Source organism: Antechinus flavipes, chromosome 1 (assembly GCF_016432865.1).
Source record: "Antechinus flavipes isolate AdamAnt ecotype Samford, QLD, Australia chromosome 1, AdamAnt_v2, whole genome shotgun sequence".
NCBI lineage: Eukaryota > Metazoa > Chordata > Mammalia > Dasyuromorphia > Dasyuridae > Antechinus > Antechinus flavipes.
The window spans coordinates 339,474,142-339,485,347 of NC_067398.1; the positions used below are offsets into that span (position 1 = coordinate 339,474,142).

At 34.9% G+C, this 11,206-nt stretch overlaps 1 pseudogene; it reads left to right on the top strand.

Annotated features, from left to right (window-relative positions):
* Positions 1-8,606: 8,606 nt before the first annotated feature.
* On the top strand, positions 8,607-10,128 carry LOC127545725 (ubiquitin-associated domain-containing protein 2-like; annotated as a pseudogene).
* Positions 10,129-11,206: the final 1,078 nt, after the last annotated feature.

Genomic DNA, 11,206 nt, shown 5'->3' on the forward strand with positions numbered 1-11,206 from the left:
CTCAGGTTTTGTAATCATTTGCTAACAGTGAGCACAGGGCTTTTATGCTATCTCTCTTCCCCAAGCAGCAGCAAAACAGCCTGATGCTCTATGAACCCTCTAGAGCTGGAAAGAATTTAATTACTGTTTGCATATTCTCTGCTACTTGTATTTGGCAATGATGCCAAGCCCACGTCTGTCTGATCATTCTGTCTTCATTTCATCTGCCTTTATCATTTCAAGTTGGTTAATGCATTCAGCTTTGAGAAACACTCTTCTTAGATTTTCCAGATGGGTTCCCACATCTAATGCTGGCTCTTTTTATCCCTGTCAGTTCCAAGTGGAGCCCTATACCTCTCAACCCATTTTCTTTTCTCCTCCAGAGATGAATGTTTATTTGAAGAACAGCTCCTACCTTGAGACCTGAACTGAGCTAATGAACTCCCCAAAACCAATCATCTAAACTGAAGAAAAAACTGTGAATTCAAATATTGGCTGGCCCCCATTCCTTATTCTAAGGGACCTCCTTTATGGTGGCTTAATTCATGCAGTAGATTGAGTGTTAGGTCTGGGGTCAGGAAAACATAAGTTAAGATTGAGATTCAGATACTTACTGGATATGTGACTATGGGCAAACCACTTAACCTCAGTTTCCTAAACTGTAAAATGAGAATAATACTATTAAGTTCCTACCTCCTAAGACTTTTGTGAGGACTAAATAAAGTAAAATCTATAAAGTAGATAGCATAGCCCTTGGCACATTGTAAGTGCTAGATAAATGCTGTTCATTATTATTATTCATGCTTATTCTTTAGGAGTCTTAGTACTATACTACTTTCTGGATTTTTTTTTTTTTTTTGCCTTTTCAATCATAGGATGTTTTAACTAAAATGGACCTCAGAACATAGACTATCAGATCTTGGAGAGATCTCAGATATAGTGTGGACAATAATGAAAACAATATTGGATTAGGAATTAAAGGATATCAATCCTGGCCCTGTCATTTACTGCTTATGTGACCTTCAGCAAATCAATTAACCTTATTGGGCTTCAGTTTCCCCAAAAGCAAAATAAAGGGGTTGGACTATATGGCCTCTGAACTCCTTTCTTCTTGGAGGATATGAATTCTTAAAGTCAAGGATTTTTTTTTTTGCTGTTTTGGTATCCCTGATATTTAGTACATATTTAGCTCATATTGGCACATCACAAGTACTTGCTAAATGTTTGTTGACTGATGGCTTGTTGATGAAATCTATGATCTTTATGGATGGTCTGAGCTGGAAGGGACCTCAAAAATAAGATGTCTTTAGAATGTATCTAGAACCAATCCCTGGTTTTACTGATGAAAGAACTGAAACCCAGAGCAAGAAGGAGTCTTGCCTAAGGTTACATAGTCAGGTCTCCCGCTTTTCAGAGCAATTCTCTTTGCATTATGATATGCAGTGTGAATTAGCTGCTCTGCTCAGCCTCTCCAAGTTGCCATGGTTAAGCAGTCTTCCAGCTGGCTAGTCAGAAGAGTCGTTGTTTTTTCCAGATGCTTGGGTTGTTCATTATCCCCTAACTGTGGCTGTCCTTCCTTCTTCCACCTTGTAACTCTCCTGCTGACTCGTTCCGTAGATGTTCTATGGATGGAACACTGAGGCCCCAGTTGAGTCTTGATAACCCAGAGTCATGTTTATGATAAGTACCTGAAAAGACTGGCAGGCAGGTGTACCTGAAGGGAGAATCATGTCCCCAGACAGATGAGAAAAGGATGCTGTTGCTAGAGGTTATGGAGGAAACCAATTCCTCTTTTCTATTTGGTCCCAACCCATCCCCCATTCACTGAACTTGTTGATCTTTCTGATATGTTGGTTGTAAGCCCCTAAGGGATGTTGTCCTTTTATAACTGAGACTAAGAATCACAAATTAGCTGTTATTTTTCTTTAACTCATTCACCAATAAAACAAGAATTGATCTTGAAAGAAAGCCTCAAGGAAGACAGACATTCCTCAGAGAGGAGCTTCCTATTTTAGGAAGTTAAGTACCATGCTCTTGCATGGGCTAGGTTTCACTTTGGGTCTGTCTCTCTCAATAATCTATCATATTTTCTCCCGACCCAGATTTTCCCTTGCGAATATCAGAATTTGGCTCACTTTATTCTAAGGCAGAGTTTCTGAAGCTTGGAGCCTATAAACTTTTTTTTAAAAAGTATTTTAACAACCATATTTCAACAAAATCTGTTTCCTTTGTAATTCTATATATCTTCTTATTTTATAGAACTGAAAACATTATTTTGAGGAGGGGATTTGACAATCCTTGGATTGCCAAAAGAATCCATGAAACAAGAAAAGTTAAGAACCCCTGATTTAGAGGAAATCTATTCCTGTGGAAACATGCAGGCTGAAAAAAAAAACCATAAAATATAAGACACATTTTATTGAATTCAAAAAAAATGCAAATGATTCTGACCTGAACTTTATAAATAATCAAGACAACTCTTCCCTCTCTGAGGAATGTCTGTCTTCCTTGAGGCTTTTTAATTCTCCCAGACTTATATTTCCACTCTGGATATGATCCCCACAAGAGGAAAGACCATGGAGGTGCCATAGCAGCTGCATGATCTTTTACTGTATTTCACCAAAGAAGGAGTTACTCAACAACTTTCCCCTTAAAAAGATGCTATCTTCCCTCAGGATTTATATTGCCTATATGATATAGTACCAGTAAAGGTGAGGTTTCTATGCATTCTGATTGTATTTTTCATCATCTTTCCATTTAGTTGGAGTGTGTAGTTCTGATTCATTCTCCCAGAGCCAGGTCATTATATCTGACGCTCAGGGTTCTAGGATATCTTAAAGATCTCTCTACTTTGCTTCTGACTTGAGATCCCCACCAGCTTATTCTTCTTCCCTTTCCTTGTAATTAGTGGCCACCTATCAGCATCTATGTTTCATTTAACTGCTTAATATTAACTGTCTTTTACAAAGCAATATTTACTTGGAAGATATACAAGAATAAACATAAACATTTCTCCCTAATACCATGGGGCATATTCTCCTCTATAGAATCTCAGTCTCTGGGAGAAATAGGGAGAAAAACTTAGCTCAGTTTCTTTTTATCGTTGATCCCACAAAGTTAATATTCAAATACAGATTTGCCCCAGAAGAGATATCAACTAAATGTAACATTTTGTTCTTCAGAACATAAAATTGTACTAGCTACAGACCTGAACTCTGGAAATGCCAGAATGCTGGACTGGAGGCTTTCATAATATAAGATATAGAAAATGAATGCAGAGTAACCAGAAGACTCAGTCCTCCTCTCTATTTCGCTCCAGGACCTTTATCCACTCTTGTGCAATGGTTACACACTCCTGGAGTTGCTTATGCTGCTAGCCATAGTGCTGACTGCTGAGGTTACTTTGAGAGCACTGATGAGCAGGTAACTTCAGATACCAAAATGGTGCTCATCTTTGAGGGGGCCGAGGGTGGCTTTTAGATTATAGGACCTGATTATAAGAGAATTTATAAAGGATAAAAAGAATCTCCTGAGAAATATACTTTTGCAGTTCACATGAATGGAACTTGCAAGTTCTGTTTCAGTAACAGAAAATCCACCATGATTTCCATGATGGTCCTCATGTTCACTATTGATACTGGAGATGTTCCAAAGGGCCAAGACACAGAAATAGAAGCTAGATACTGTTTCAGCAGGTGGCAGTTAACTAGTCTTTTTTAGCTGACATGTCTAGTTCTCTCCCTCATCTCTGTGTTGGCACTAAAAAAGTGGATTCATGATGAAGATTTAGTTTGCTCTTGGATGTTATTGCAATGTTTATACAGCCAACATTTTTTTTGTCATAAACAGTAGCATTTGGGGCCATTGTCTGGATAAAGAGAACTGAGCATAATTCTTATTACCTGGATTTTCCCCCCTTCCTTGTCTTTCAGTTTAGGTGTTTGTGAATTTTGTTTTGTATGATCTCTGATGATGAGTTGAAAATTGAAGCATTTATTTATGGTGTAAGGCTGATCAAGAATTATGTTGTGATTTATACATATTAGGTACTTGTACTTTTTAATCTTTTCAACAACAAGTAATGAATTTTCTATTAATTAATTTTTTTTTCATGTTCAGAGAAAAATGATTTTTTACTTTGGGCAAAATACTTGCAGCAATTCATTAATAAGGTGAAAATTGTTTCACCTTTGTGTAATTGTTGAATGCCACTTTTATTGCATATAAAAATACTTTAAAATTAAATTCAATAATGTAAATTAAAAACTGGATGTGTACCTAATGTAATAAAGATTCAGCAAATATAAACAGTTTTTAAGAAAGAAAAGGCAGATGAAATGTTAATTAATGAAACCTATTTCTTGGGGTCTCGGGTCTCATTGGATGCCATTGGTGAAGGAGTCATCTTACAAGGAACTGAACAGTCAAAAAGCCTGAGGCAAGAAAGCTCTTGTAGGAGATCACTAAAGGACTTTTGAATGTTTCCAGAGCCAATCAAAGAGCCTCCCATGCTGAAATTACAAAATGTCTATAATGTTCCACAGTCTTTACGAGGCCCTTCCTTATACATCCATCACTTTCCTAGAAACTGACTTCCTATTTTCTCCAGAGGGAGAAATTACATCAACCCAGCAAACTGATGGGGTTCTGTGCATGCATCTGTATAGATGGCAATAGATCTTTTACCATGAGTCTAGACATGTCTTCCATTCTTAATTTATCTGTGTCTTCATCTGATGTAGGCAGGTTTCTCCTTTTTATATTGGTGAAGGTGATACTAGATAAGGACATACAGATCTCTTTCCTTGAAACCCATTCAATTTCTGTATAACCACTTTTTACATTTCTATTTTCCACTTCTCTCTTTAGCTTTGTGTGTGTATCACTCTTCATCTGAGGCCCAGAGAGTTGAACTCACCAAGTATCTCAACTCACACAATCCCTTATTATTTCTCAAATTATGTAGGGCATCAACTCCCTATTAGTTATTTTGATACTATTCTTAGTCCAAAAAATATTCTCTTTGGCAGAAAAAGTAGGAAACAAATTACAATTTGGGAGATCCACTTTTTCTCTGCCATTGGTTATTAATCCATCTGCTGTGAACAAAATGCATTTCTTCTTTTTTTTCCCTTATTAGAATTTCCAAAATCTTTTCCTTAGTTTTCCTAGATATTATCAAAACAAGCATCCAAACCATTGCAGAATTGTATTTCTATTTCATTATCCTTAGTTTCCATCATTTATGTATGTCTTTTAAAAATCTAAAGTGGTTGGTATCATCTACATTATAGAAATGCATTATATAATCATTGTATATCTTTTCCATATCATCATTGGAATTGTTATTTTGTGTTTTTGTGTTTTTGGAATTACATTCTTGAGAGCTTTCCATTTTCTTTGGGTAACATTCTTTGTAGAATTTTAATCTTTGATTTCCTGCTGATTGTTTCTCAAAACCCTTGAAAGATCTTTTCCCATAATCCAAAGTACATGTCAGACAATGCTAAGTTTTTCTATTTGTATAATAATTTATTAGTTGAACCCAGGATATGCTGGTGAATGTTGAAGTGGCTTTCTAGAAAAGAAAAAGAAGACACACCTTCATATTTAATCTAAATTATTGATAATTTCTTAATTCCATATAATCAAGACAATAAACAAAACAAGAGTGACTTGCAAAGAGGCAAATGTAATCTTGATATAAATAGTAATAATGATAATGATAACGATATTAGCTGATAGTTATATAACTTTTAAGGTTTGCAAAGGATTTTTCAAATATTATCTCATTTGATTTTTCTAGCCCTGGGAAATGGTTATTATTATTTCTATTTTACAGATGAGTAAATAGAGGTAAAAGCTGTGATTTATATGTGATTTATAACCTTCTTTACACACTCCATTATGTTATGAGACATTTCATCTGATCTCCACTTTTTTTTGCACAGAGGTTCCCCCATCTGGAATTCGCTAACTCATAATTTCTGATTTGTAGAATTCCTAGCATCCTCAACTCAGGAGTTACTTCCTGTAAAAGACTTTTCCTGACTTGATTTGTTATTAGCATATTCTCCCTCTTAAAATTACTTTGCATTATAATCATAGATTTAGAAAGTTAAAGGGCCTCTTATGACATTTAGTTCAATCCTATCATTTTACAGAGGAAGAAACTAGGCCTGAAAAAGTTTTGACTTGTCCAAGCTGAATCTGAACCCAGATCCTCTGTTTACCATGTTGCCTCTCTGTACTTATTGATTTGCATATATATATGTTGAATCTCTTAAGCCTCAGTATGTATTGGTATATTCTGTTTCAATTTTGACTTTCCTTTTTCCAGTACCTAGCTCACTATCTGGAATATAATAGGTGATTAATATATGTTTGGTGAATTGAGTAAGATCCAGTCCATGTTTTCAGAATTCCTCTCAAACTTAGAAATCATATTAATTATAGTCCACATTTCTGTAGTCCTTTAAGATTTGCAAAATATTTCAGTTCCCCTGACAATCTTGAAAAGTTGTGTTAATATTATCATTCTCATTTTACAGAGAAGGAAACGGAGGCTCAGATATGTGACTATGAGTACACAGCTATAATAAAGTCAAGTCTGAAACTCAGGACTCTTAGATACCAGGATACTTTTGCTGTATCAAACTACTCTAGTCATGAAATGCCTTCAAAAGTAAGCAATTAACAATTTTAGGTTCCTAAATACTTTCTGGTTATTTCTGAGACCAGAATTCTGCACAGCAAAGCCATAATTATAGGAAGCCAAAGTAGCCATGTGCAATCCCAACCAGATGGCCATTATCTGTTGGGCCCATGGAATCCAATAAACAAATTTTATTTTTCCTTCTTCCTTTGGTATGTTAAATCTTTTATTAAAAACCAAAAATGATTGCCTGATTTCATCCTCCCTATTGCATTCTGGGGCCACTAATAGATGTATTCTTAGCAATTTTCTAGGAAAAAATTTTACTCAATTACACGAGATGCTGTAAGACTTGTTTTGTTTATTCTCTTGTATCCATAATATATTAAACTTTAATTTCTCTGTACAGCTCTAGGCTTCTATCATCAATGGCTCACTCTAGAGATCTTATTCACATTTTAAACTCAGTGGGTCTATAATAGAGCACAATTTTCTTATTTCTAACCCTATTCTAGAACCTAATTTCCCTGCCTTTCTGAGGACATTCTTTTAGAAAATCAGGTTTGCAATCTAGGTCATTGTCAACAGTTTTCTTTCCCTAATTCCCTAAATCACTTGCCAAGTCTTGTCCATGCTATATCTTGCATCAACCCTCTTCTTTTCACTTACCTAGGCATGGCCCTGATTCAGATCCTAATTCAGATTTTATTTAACAATAAAAAATGTAAGTATTTATTTATATAATCATTTTGGGGTTTGCAAAGTACTTTACAAATATTTCATTTCATCCTCATAACAATTCTTGGAGATAAATGCTATCCCAATTTTACAGATGAAAATATGAAGGTAATCAGCAGTGAAGTGACTTGGCTAGGGTCATACAGTTAATAAGTGTCTAAGGCAGGATTTAAACTCAGGCTTTCTGGATTCTAGCTCCTGGGTGTTATATACTGTACTGTCTGTCTACCTTTCATCTGAACTATCTTAAGAGCTTCTTATTTGGAATCTTTGCTTACAGTGTTTACCTTCTTCAAGAAAACCTTTAATTAACTGTCAAAATATTCTTTCTAAGGCACAAATCTGATCACATCACTTCTGATTTACAAACAGAAATATCAATGCCTTACCATTGTCTCTGGAATAAAATACAAACTTTTCAGCTTGGATTTAAGAGTTAATCTGTCCTAGACTATCGTTTTGTCAATTTCATATCAACTTCTTTTACATGTGTTGTTCTGGCCAAATTACACTAATAGCTGTTCTTTGATTTTTCTTTTGTATTCTTCTGCATCCACAGATTTGCAGAGACTATCCCCTATGTCTACAACTCATTTCTGTTTTTCAGAATTCTTCTCTTTTTTTAAAGTATGGCTCAGGAACCATTTCTCCCATACAACTCTCTCCTGAGTTCCTGTCTCCAGCTGAAAGTGCTGTTTGTCCTCTTTAAAAATATTAGTTCACTTTATCTGGGTCTCTCATTTTCTCCATCATACTCTTGAGTTATATTTATTTGTGTAAACATCACATACATATTAGTAGTTTATAAGTTTCTTCGGAATTCAGGAACCTTACCATTTTTTTTTATCCTTAGAGACTAGCATAAAATTTGGAATATAGGAGATTCAAATGAATGGGGAAGATAGACAGTCTTGATTTTTCCATTGGAAGGACCCATTCATCCATGCATGCATCCAAACATTAATTACATATCTATATTTGCAAAACCTGTGCTAGGGCTGGGAAAAAGAGTGAATGTAACAAAGAAGAATATAATACTGATCTTATGCTTACGGAACTCACAAAAAGGATAAAACATATATATATATATATATATATATATAATTAAAATATGATATATATCATGAAAAGGTCAGAGAGCTCTATTCTCTCCATTCCCCCACAAGACAGGTTTCCTCCACCATTCCTTCCCTGCTTTTCCCCCTTCCCATTGCTCTATCTCAGGAGCAGGTTCATGTTCATCAGTATTGGATTTAGTGGATTCTATGAGACATCTTTGTCAAAGGGCCTTTTACTAGTATCCAACACCCTTTTGATTTTGTTGGCACTTCTCTTTCAGCATTATTAGAATTTCTTTGTGTATCATCTATAAGCTATAAAGATTGACTTGCAGAAGATGATTTCAGAAAGGCCTGAATAGACTCACATGAACTGAAGGTAAGAGAAGTGAATAGAATCAAGAGACAAGAAGATTATACAATGGCCAATTCTGAAGGACATGGCTCTTCTCAACAATGAGGTGATTCAGGCCAATTCCAATAGACTTGGAGATAGAGAGAGGACTGTAGGGACTGAATATAGATCACAACACAGTATTTTGACCTTTTTTGTTGTTGTTTGCTTGCTTTTATTCTCATTTTTCCCTTTTTGATTTGATTTTCCTTGTGTGCCATGATAAATGTAGAATATGTATAGAAGAATTGCACATGTTTAACACATATTGAATTACTTGCTCTCTAGGGAAGATGATGAGGGAAGGAAGGGAGAAAAATTTGTGTGGTGAATATTGAAAACTATCTTTGCTTATATTTTGAAAATAAAAAGCTATTATTTAAATTAAAAAAAAATAAATAAGTGAACTGGGGAAAAAAGAATAACTTGCAGATCTGGATATTGATAGGTGAAAGAACAATTTGCTTCAGTTTGAAAGATACATTTTTAGGAGGCTGCTCATACATAACTTTGGGATGTTTGGAAAAAATGTGGCAGCAGAAAATTTGAATCCTTTTTACTGAGTCCCTGGATTTTTTCAGCTTTGTTTGACTTGAACCTTGTGGAAGTTATGCAGCATTCATTTCACAGCCAGTGTCTTGCTTTCTGGTTTTCTCAAGCCTGTATTTGCTCTGTTTGTACCATTTTATTGTTCCATTCCAAGAGTTTAAATGACAGAAGTTCTGGGCCAGCTTTCTATCACAAATAAGACATTGATTTATATATTGGAACTACAGCTTTTAACCTCTGAAACTTGCATTTGGGTTGTAACCACAAGAGGTCTGATTGCTAGTATATGTTATATCAGTAATATCAATAATGTATTAAAAGTTCATCAGGTTCTTTGCATATCCTGTTATTTGGCAAAGTTGTTATCTCAGACACTTGAATCCATTTTCTCTTCTTTCAGACTGATCAATGAAGACAGAATTTGGAATGGGAACAATAGTAGACAATCATAGACAGCAAACAAGGGACTTTCTTGATCATCAGCTTATGTTTTCTCAGTTTGCACACATGAGGCAATGATGAGAGCAGAAGGATGGGAGGATTAATTGGAATCAGTTTTTCTTTATATACATCAGAGATAGAATACAAATGCTTGAGACAGTCTGAACAAGTAGTGGAATACCTCCTCTTGAGATTTCTGAGGAGTAGTTGTCCAATTGATGAAGAAGAGATTTTCTAGGGTGGATGCTTTGAAGGCCCTGAGAGCTTCAAATAACGACCTTAATGTAGCTACCAACTTCTTACTACAGCATTGATGAGTCTGAGGAATTCAGCTGATATAGTTGCTTGCCATCTGAGGCAGAGGCAGCATCTGCCTCCTTCATGACATTAAAAAGTCTTTACCAGATGAATGCAAGGCAATAAAGTCATGTTTACAAAAACTAAGTTATTATGTTGGATAGTTGCTCCCATGCCCTTAAATCTCAAAATTGTTATGATTATAATATCTGAAAATAACTTTGCCATTCAAATAGCTAGCATAGTTTTTTCTATCTTCATTTTGAACAATTGGGTCTTTTTCTTAGTTTTAAGAAACAAGAATTGTTTCAGTTTATGTATGAAATATTGAGGATGTAAACATATGCAGCAGCTCAGTGCCATTTCAGAGGGTAAATGGAAGCTGTTATAAGTTGTACTATTTTTATTATAGTACATTATCCTACATGATCTTTTGATTGCAATAATAATCTTAAAGGGGAAAATGTCATTTCAATAAGAATATATCAGATTTAAAAAAAAAGGTTTTTCCATTATATTTTTTCTCAAATTTGCTTTTAAACTTAAAGCTTTAAGCTATTCATGCTACCACTTGGATACCAGAAATATCATTTATATATCTATTATAAATTGTATTAACTAGGGACTAATTAGGGAAGAATAGAAGGACTGAGTCATACACTCTTCATTATTACCAATCCAGGGCAAATTATCTAGGCTTTTTTCCCCATGTCTTCCAGAAAAAGCTACTAATTAAAAGAGTCTAGAAGAGTCTTTGAAACAATATAAAAGCTCTGGAAAAAAAGATCTAATGATAACTCTCCCTTGAAAATCCAAAGTAAATCCATAATAGGGAAGTGGTTCAGATAGCAAATGAACAAAAATGGATCTATTTCAACAACAGTCTAATGGCATTCGGCCAGATTCAGCAGGATGATAATGACTTGTTGGACCATCATGATGGGCTAAATAGAATACTTTGTAGTTGACATGTGATGGATTTGTGAATAGGCTAACTATTATTTTCAGAAAGTGGATATGAGAAACTCTTGTCCACTTTGTTTTTTTTTCCTTCAAATAGCTCTTTATTTTTCCAAATACATGTAAAGATAGTTT